Source organism: Chrysochloris asiatica, unplaced genomic scaffold (genome assembly GCF_000296735.1).
Source record: "Chrysochloris asiatica unplaced genomic scaffold, ChrAsi1.0 scaffold00142, whole genome shotgun sequence".
Classification (NCBI taxonomy): domain Eukaryota; kingdom Metazoa; phylum Chordata; class Mammalia; order Afrosoricida; family Chrysochloridae; genus Chrysochloris; species Chrysochloris asiatica.
In genome coordinates, this window is record NW_006408660.1 from 5382774 (window position 1) to 5391043 (window position 8270).

Sequence of the window (8270 nt, forward strand, 5' to 3'; positions counted from 1 at the left end):
ATTTATCATAATATATATCAAAGAAACCTGTCCTCAGGCCCTAGTGTTCAGTCTCTGAATTTCTTCATAACCAGCAGAAGTATGTGTCTCCACAACCCCTTCTTATGGCCCTGCCTGCTTGTTGTTAGGTGCACAACAGAACAAACACTGCCCAGTCCTATGCCATCCTCATATTTGTTGCTACATTTTGAGCCCATCGCTGCTGCCGCTTATTGGGGGTCTTTCTCTTTTTCCCTGACCCTACACTTTATAAGGAGTCCTGGTGAGGCACTGTGGGTTAATGCATCAGACTGCAAAACCGTTTGAAGTGCAAGGTCGGCAGTTCAAGCTCACCAGCTGCTCCTCAGAAACCCTATAGGGTCACTATGGGTTGAAATTGACTCGACGGCACTTAACAACAACAACAACACTTCATAAACCATGATGTCCTTCTCCAGGTACTGGTCCCTCCTGATAGCATGTCTGAAGTATGAGAGTCGAATTCTGGCCATTCTGGCTTCTAAGGAGCATTCTGACTACTTTCAATATTCTTCTCCAACATTGTAACTCAAATGCATTAATTCTCCTATAATCTTCCTTATTCATTGTCATGGCCTCAGAAGACATTGCTAATTGCTGTTTCCTGCTGAAGCAGGACTCTTCCCTCCAAATTCTTTATAAGCCAGCATTCCAGGCAGTCAGTATCAGTTGGCTTATATGGACAGAGAGAAGACCAGTTGTCTTCCCTCATCTACTCCAAACCCTTCATTTCAGAGTTGGGGAAGAACTGGCTTTAGCTCACTCAGAATCAAAGATCAACACAGGTGACGAGGGAAAGGAATGGCTCAAAAGGCAGTGAATATTTTCTTTTTCCCTTTAAACTTCTAGGCTGGGAGCTAAAGCATCTTCAAAATGGAGAAGAAACAGGCAACAGTTAGAGCCCTAGCTAACTGCTCTGCTGGTCTCAGAGGCAACAAGCAGTTTAAATGTACAGATGTAATCATTTGTTAAGTTTTCAATAACTACCAAAATGGAATTTCCCATCTGCTCAGGGGAGGGTGTGGGTTCTCATGGTCTAAATTAAAGGGAAATTGTGCAGTGCTCCTTCTTGCCTCCCCCAATCCCCATCACAGTTGGAGACAGAGGTCCATGTCTGCTGCCAAGTCAATAATTTTATCCCCAGGCCAGGAGAGTTGAGCTGCTGTTATCACTGTCCAGGGACATGGGCTCCTTGATTGATGCCCTGCTTGTCCGTGTATTTATTCCACAAACATTTATTAGCTCAGGTTATGTGCTGGCAGCTTCCTGGGAGGCCAGCAGGGCAGGGGCAGAGTGATAATTAGGTGGGCTTTCCTGTGAACAACAGGACTCAGAGAACCATTAATGGATGGAAAGAGCTGGAGCTTCAGAGAAGATTCATGCCAGATTGCTGACGAGGGAGGAGACCCAGGACAGGGTAAAGTCAGAACCAGCCCTTGAATGAGGGGCAGACTGAGTCCAAGGCTAGAGACTTGTAGCCTCCTATGAGGGCAATATTAAACAGTGAGGAATGGGTAAGGGCAAGACGGTGGAGGGCTAGGTAGAAAGGCTGTACAGATCCTTTGCAACAAAGATACGGAAAAACAAATGAAACAGATGCAGAGGATAGTCCTGGAACCCTGAGATTCAGATGAAGGGATAGAGAAGTGGATTGAATGTTTACTAGAAAAGAGAGCTGAACATCTTGAACTTCAGTGAGTGGCTTCAGAGACAAGAAAACATTGGCATTGCAAAAACATACTTGTGACTTGTGGAGATAAAGGTACAACTTTTTTCTTGTTCCCCACACTTCCTAGGTGACCCGAGGCCAGGTGGCCCCCACCAGTGTACACCCACAGGGGAGCTCCTGCTCTGGTGGTCGGAGTCTCACGAAGGTGAGCACTGCAGTTGTGAGCTCCGTTGAAGGAAGGGGAGTTATCCACATTGACCCTGTTTGGGTGGGCCCTGCTTCAAATCTGCAGAGTCGGTCTGGGCTAGCCCTGGACTAACCTTCACTAGAAGAAGCAGCCAAGCAGACGTGTAGGGGAGAAAAACAGAAAAACAAAAGAAAAGATACAGGTGATCTTTGCCGGCTGGTCAGGTGCAGCATGGCCATCTTGAATTTCCACTGGCAACTTTGAAGGTAAGAGGGCAGTAGGTGGCACAGAGGAATATAGCTTATTGGTGTTGTTGTTGTTAAGTACCGTGGAGTTGGTTCCGACTCAAAGCGATCCTGTACAGGGTTTCCAAGGCTGTAAATCTTTACGGGAACAGAATACCTCATCTTTCTCCCACGGAACTGCTGGTAGTTTCGAACTGCTGACCTTGCGGTTGCCAGCTCAACTCATAACCACTACGCTACCAGAGCTCCTACTGATGTTGCTAAAGGTACAAAATGTTTCTTGTACCCCACATTACCCCATAATATGACGAGAAGTATTACTGGCCCCCACCCATGTACATTCCCACCAAAGCTCCTGCTCTCCAGACTGTTGAAGTTGCATCAAAGTGTGTGGGGAGCTAACAGCACCAACCCCAGTGCCTAGAATCAGGTATGGCCTGCTCCAGACCTGCAGAACTGATTCTGGTCAGTCCTGGACTAGCAGGACCTCTCACCCTTGGCTGCCTTCTGAGATGGAAATACTCTGAACCCCCAGCTGCTTTGGGGTCTGCACAAACTACTTCCAGATGGGTGCCCAGAACAGACAACACCTAGCCCCACAGGAACTCTATCTAAGGTTGAGGGTTACCCTTACCCACTCATGACCTGAGGTCATTGGCTGGCAGGTGACCCCAGAATTCTCTTCTTTCTGGGTCTGACACCTGCCCTGTTTTTACCTTTCATTGTTTTTGCTTGTTTATTCTTTTTTCCTTGTTTTCCTCTCTTTTGCTTTCTAGCCTTTCTATCTCCCCTTTGATTCTGTTTTTTCCCTGCTCCTCTTTCCCAATCGCTGCTGCTGCTGTCTTCTCCCCCCCCTCCTTTTTTTTGTCACTATCTTTGGTCTCCTACCCTTTAACTCATTCCTCTCCCTTAATGTTTTATTTTCCATTACCTCTTTTCTCCCAAATTTTTTTGTATTCTTTTTGTAGCTGTTGCCTTCTTTATTATTTTCTTTTTTCATGATTGTTTACTTGTTTGTTTTCTTCTTCTCTTATGTATGTGTTTTCTCTTCTTGCCTCACTCAACAAGAGACAGTAACTATGTCCACACAGTCCAGCCACAACATTACTTTCAACAGTCCCAGCAGCTGGGCAAGAGCTAATGTCAACTGCTGTATACCAAATCAATGCCAACAACCAACATCAACTAAGTTAATCTTGAACTGAACTGCACAAATAGTGAGCTGAAAATGGTGCACAAGATCATCTCCTGATCACACCCAACAGAAGGCAGTTGGTAAGTACCTAAGAATTCACCAACATACATTCATGAGCTCAATGCAAATACAACACCACCACAATGCCTCAAAAGCAGCAGACAATGTCTCTTTCCATGAGGAAATAAGACAGAGTGGACAAGTGAACAAGAGGCAGAGCTAGAAAACCTTTTGAGGAAAAACAGCATTGGAGCTACCTGAAAAAGAATTCAAGACAATGATATTTAGGTATCTCCAAATGATTGATGGAAAGATTTGATGAAAACAAGGAAGAATTCAGGACAGCACTATGGGAGCAATCAAATAAAATAGACAAAAGATTGGAGACAATATGAAACCTGCAAAAGAAAATCCAGAAGATTAATACCAAGATTTCAGAAATTGACAATGTATTGAAAGGACAAAGGAGTAGATGTGAATCAATGGAAGCCCAAATTAGTGAGCTTAAAGAGAAATCTATCAATACTAGTAATCTAGAAGAAGAACAATCAGAAAAAAGAAAAAAAAAATCTGAAGAAAATCTAAGATACACGTGGGACAACATGAAATGGAATAATTTACTGATGATGAGAATCCCAGAACAGAAAGAGACAAAAGCACAGGAAAGATAACCAAAGAGCTGCTGGAAGAAAATTTCTCTAACATCATGACAGATGAGAAGATAAGCAAGCGTTCAAGAAGCTGAGCAAACCCCAAGCAGGATAGACTCCAAAAGAAAATCAACAAGGGATGTCATAATCACACCCCCAAAAATCTAAGATAAAGAAAGAATCCTGAAGACAACTAAAAAATACCCTAAAATTTGCCAATAAAGAAGAACCAATAAGATTAAGCTCTTGACTTCTCAGCAGAAACTGTGCAAGCAAGAAAGCAATGGCGGTACATATAAAAAACTCTGAAAGAAAAAAATTGCCAACCAGGAATCATACACCCAGCAAACTGTCCCTCATATGGTGAAATTAAAACATTTCCAACAGAAAGAAATTAAAGGAATTTGTAATAACTAGGCCAACTTTACAAAAATTACTAAAGGGAATCAGGTATTCCTTTGGACTGAGAACCAGCAACAACAGATGACAACCAGACGTTGAAATATATCACACCACCACCCAGAATTCAATCCAGTATTTAGAAGTATCCAAAGTAAAGCAAACCTACCAGACTGAAAATAGGAAACCAGAGATAATCGATTCATAAAGAAAACGGCTACAAAGCAAAGAGAGGGAAAAGTATAGTTACAAAGCTTTGAAATAGCAAGGATGGCAAGTAGATTTCAAGATGAAGGAGACTTTTGTAAACTGGGGAAGAAATTAATAAATTACAGGGCAACCTCAAAGAAAATGAATACACCTTCATATCAACTCTAGAAAAGGGAAAACTGATGATTTCATAAACATTAAAACAAAAGCAATGAAGAAACTGGCAAACACAAAAACAATGCACAAACAAAATAAACTCAGCACAGGAAAATATGTGGAACAAAGAAACTTGAAACACCACACATAGCAAAATGATTGCAATCAATTCATATATGTCAATAATTGCAAGGAATGTAAATGGATTCAATGCACTAGTCAAGAGACAGAGTAGCAGAATGGATAAGAAAACAGGATCCTTCAACATGCTGTCTAAAAGACACACAACTTATACCCAAAGACAAAAACAGACTAATAATCAAAGGTTGGTAAAAAAGATATCAAGCTAATGGCAATCAAAAATGAACATGAGTGGCAATATCAAATTTCTGGTAATATAGATTTTAAGGCAAAAACCAGCATAAGAGACAAAGAAAGACATTATCTCATGATCAAAGGATCAACTGAACAAGAGGCCATACCATAGTGAGTATCCATGCTCCCAATGAAAGAGTCTCAAAATACAGAAACGCCAATATAATTGACGAAAGAAGCAGGCAACTCTACAATAACAGTATGAGATTTTAATATACCACTTTCAATAAAGGACAGAACAACTAGAAAGAAACTCAGCAAAGACACAAAAGAACTAAACAACACAATGAATCAGCTTGACCTCATAGACTTCTGCAGAGCAAGCAACAACAGCACAATACACATTCTTTTCCTGTGCACATGGAACATTCTCCAGAGAATAGGCCACATATTAGGCCACAAAGCAAGCCTCAATAAATTTTGAAACGTTGAAATACTGCAAAGCATCTCTTTAGATCACAAAGCTATAAAATTAGAAATCAACAATGGAAAGTTCAAGGGGGGAAAAAAATCAAATACATGGAAATTAAACAGCACCTTGCTTAAAAGCTACTGGAAAATGCAATAAATGAAAACCGAAAAAAAAAAAAAAAAAGCTTGAATCAAATGAGAACAAAAGCACAACATACTAAAACCTTTGGGACACAGCCAAACCAATGCTTTGTTGTTGTTAAGTGCTGTTGAGTCAGTTCCTACTCATAGTGAGACCATTTTACAGGTTGTTTTGAGGAGCAGCTGGTGAGTTTCAATCACCAACTTTGTGATTCAAACTGACTTAGTGATTAAGTGCTTCTCCTAAAGGGAGTGCTTTTCCTACAGCACCATAGCAGTGTTTTCAAGGCAATTTTTAGCAATAAACTCACACATCCAAAAAGAAGAAAGAACCAAAATCAACACATTAACACATCATTTCCAACAATTAGAAAAAGACAAGCAAAGTAAGCCTACAGTCACTAGAAGAAAATAAAGTTTTCACTAGAAAAGAAAATAAAGTGCTATCAAGTTGCTTCTGACTTAGAGTGCCCTTGTGCACACGAGAATGAAACACTTCCGGGTCCTGCACCAATCTCAAAATCATTATTACACTTGAGCCCATTCCTGCTGCCACTGTGCCAGGCCATCTTGTTGAAGGGGGGCTTCCTTTTTTTTTTAGATGTGACTGTCCGAACCTGTTAAGTACTGTGGAGTCAATTCTGACCCATAGCGACCCTGTACAGAATTTCTGAGGGTGTAAATCCTTACGGGAGTAGAAAGCTTCATCTTTCTCCCGTGGAGCGGCTGGTAGTTTCAAACTGCTGACTTTCAGGTTCGCAGCCCGATTCGTAACCACTACGCTTATTAGGCATGAGTTTTACAAACGTTACTTTATATTAACTGTAACGGTGGAGCTGGAGAGTGTTGCGTCTTCTCCAAGCAGCGCTGTGAGAACCACCAATAGTGTGGCAACTTGTGGCCCTTCCCCAGGCCACAGCTCTTGCAGCCTGCAGATGTCAAACCATGCATCTCCCTGTGCTTGTGGACTGGCTTGGTGATCCATTGGGAGTCAGGATTTCTTCTGATAGCTTTATGGAATGGATTAATGAGGATAACTTCACAGAATTTCTCTGTGGAATCTTCACCAACCCAGTAAGAATTTAGGACTTTTAAGGCCCCACAGTGGCGTCCAGCTCCCTCCTCAGCCATAGACTGAAAACGTAGCAAACTTCAGCTGGTTAACACCATGATGGACAGGCTTGCCATAGGTTGCACCTTTAGGCACTGGGCGTTTGCAGCCGCCTCTGTGCACGCGAATCTGATATATGACATAACCTTGCTTGGCCTTGTCTCCCAGTCTGCATACCTTATCTGGCCAGGTGAGATGGGGTGCCTTGTGCAGCACAGAGAGCTGGTGGTATTGCCAACAGCGGACTCGCAGAGAAAGCGCATCACATCGGACCACTTCTTCCTCCATAGTTTCTGGATATACTTACTTGTAAGCACCCATCTCAGCTTAACTTGATGGCTGCCGCCAGATGGGGGAAAAAGCAGCTTCCTCTATTTTTCTGATCCTCCATTTTACCTAGTATGATGTTGTCCATAAGTGACTGGTCCTTTCTGAGAATATATCAAAAGTATGAGAGACAACATCTAGCCATCCTGGCTTCTAAGGAACATTCTGGCTGTACTTCTTCCAACACAGATTTCTTTATTCTTCTAGCAGTGCATAGTTACTTTTAATATTCTACTCCAACACCATAACTCAAACGCATCAATTTTTCTGCGGTCTTCTTATTCACTGTCCAACTTTCACAGGCATATGAGATTATTAAAAATACCATGGCTTAGTTCAGGCACACTTTATCCTCAAACTGACATCTTTGCTCGTCAACACTTTAAAGAGTTCTTTGCCTAATGTAATACATTGTTTGATTTCTTGACTGCTGCTTCCATCAGTGTTGATAATGGATCCAAGCAAATAGAAGTCTTTGATAACTAATCGTTTCTCCATGTATCATGATGTTATTTATTGGTCCAATGGTGAGAATTTTTGCTTTCTTCACATGAAAGTGCAACTCATACTGAATGCTATGGTCTTTGATGATCTTCATCAGTAAGTATTATAAGTCCTCTTTGCTTTTGGCAAGCAGTGTTATATCATCTGTATGTTGCAGGTTGTTAATGAGTCTTCCTCCAATCCTGATGCCAAATTCTTCTTCGTATAATCCAGCTTCTAGAATTATTTGCTCAGTATAGAGATTGGATAAGTATAGTGAAAGAATACAACGATGGTGCACACCTTTCCTAATTTAAAATCATTCAATGTCCCTTGTTCTGTGTGAGCGACTGCCTGTTGATCTAGGTACAGGTTCCTCATGAGCACAATTAAGTATTGCAGAATACTCATACTACACAATGTTGTATATAGCTTATCATGATCCACACAGTCAAAAGTCTTTGCATATGCAATAAACACAAGTAAATATCTTTCTGGTATTCTCTGGTTTCAGCCAAGATCGATCTGATGTCAGCAATGCTATCCCTCATTCCACATCCTCATCTGAATCTGTCTTGAACCTCTGGAAGTTCCCTGTCAATGTACTGCTGCAGTCATTTTTTAATTATCTTCAGCAAACTGTTACTTGAATATGATATTAATGATATTGTCTGATGATTTTCACATTTCATC

General features: G+C 41.4%; 1 pseudogene; it reads right to left on the reverse strand.

The window, feature by feature from the left end:
* Positions 1-6474: 6474 nt before the first annotated feature.
* Positions 6475-8270, reverse strand: part of LOC102836752 — a 39431-nt pseudogene continuing 37635 nt past the window's right edge.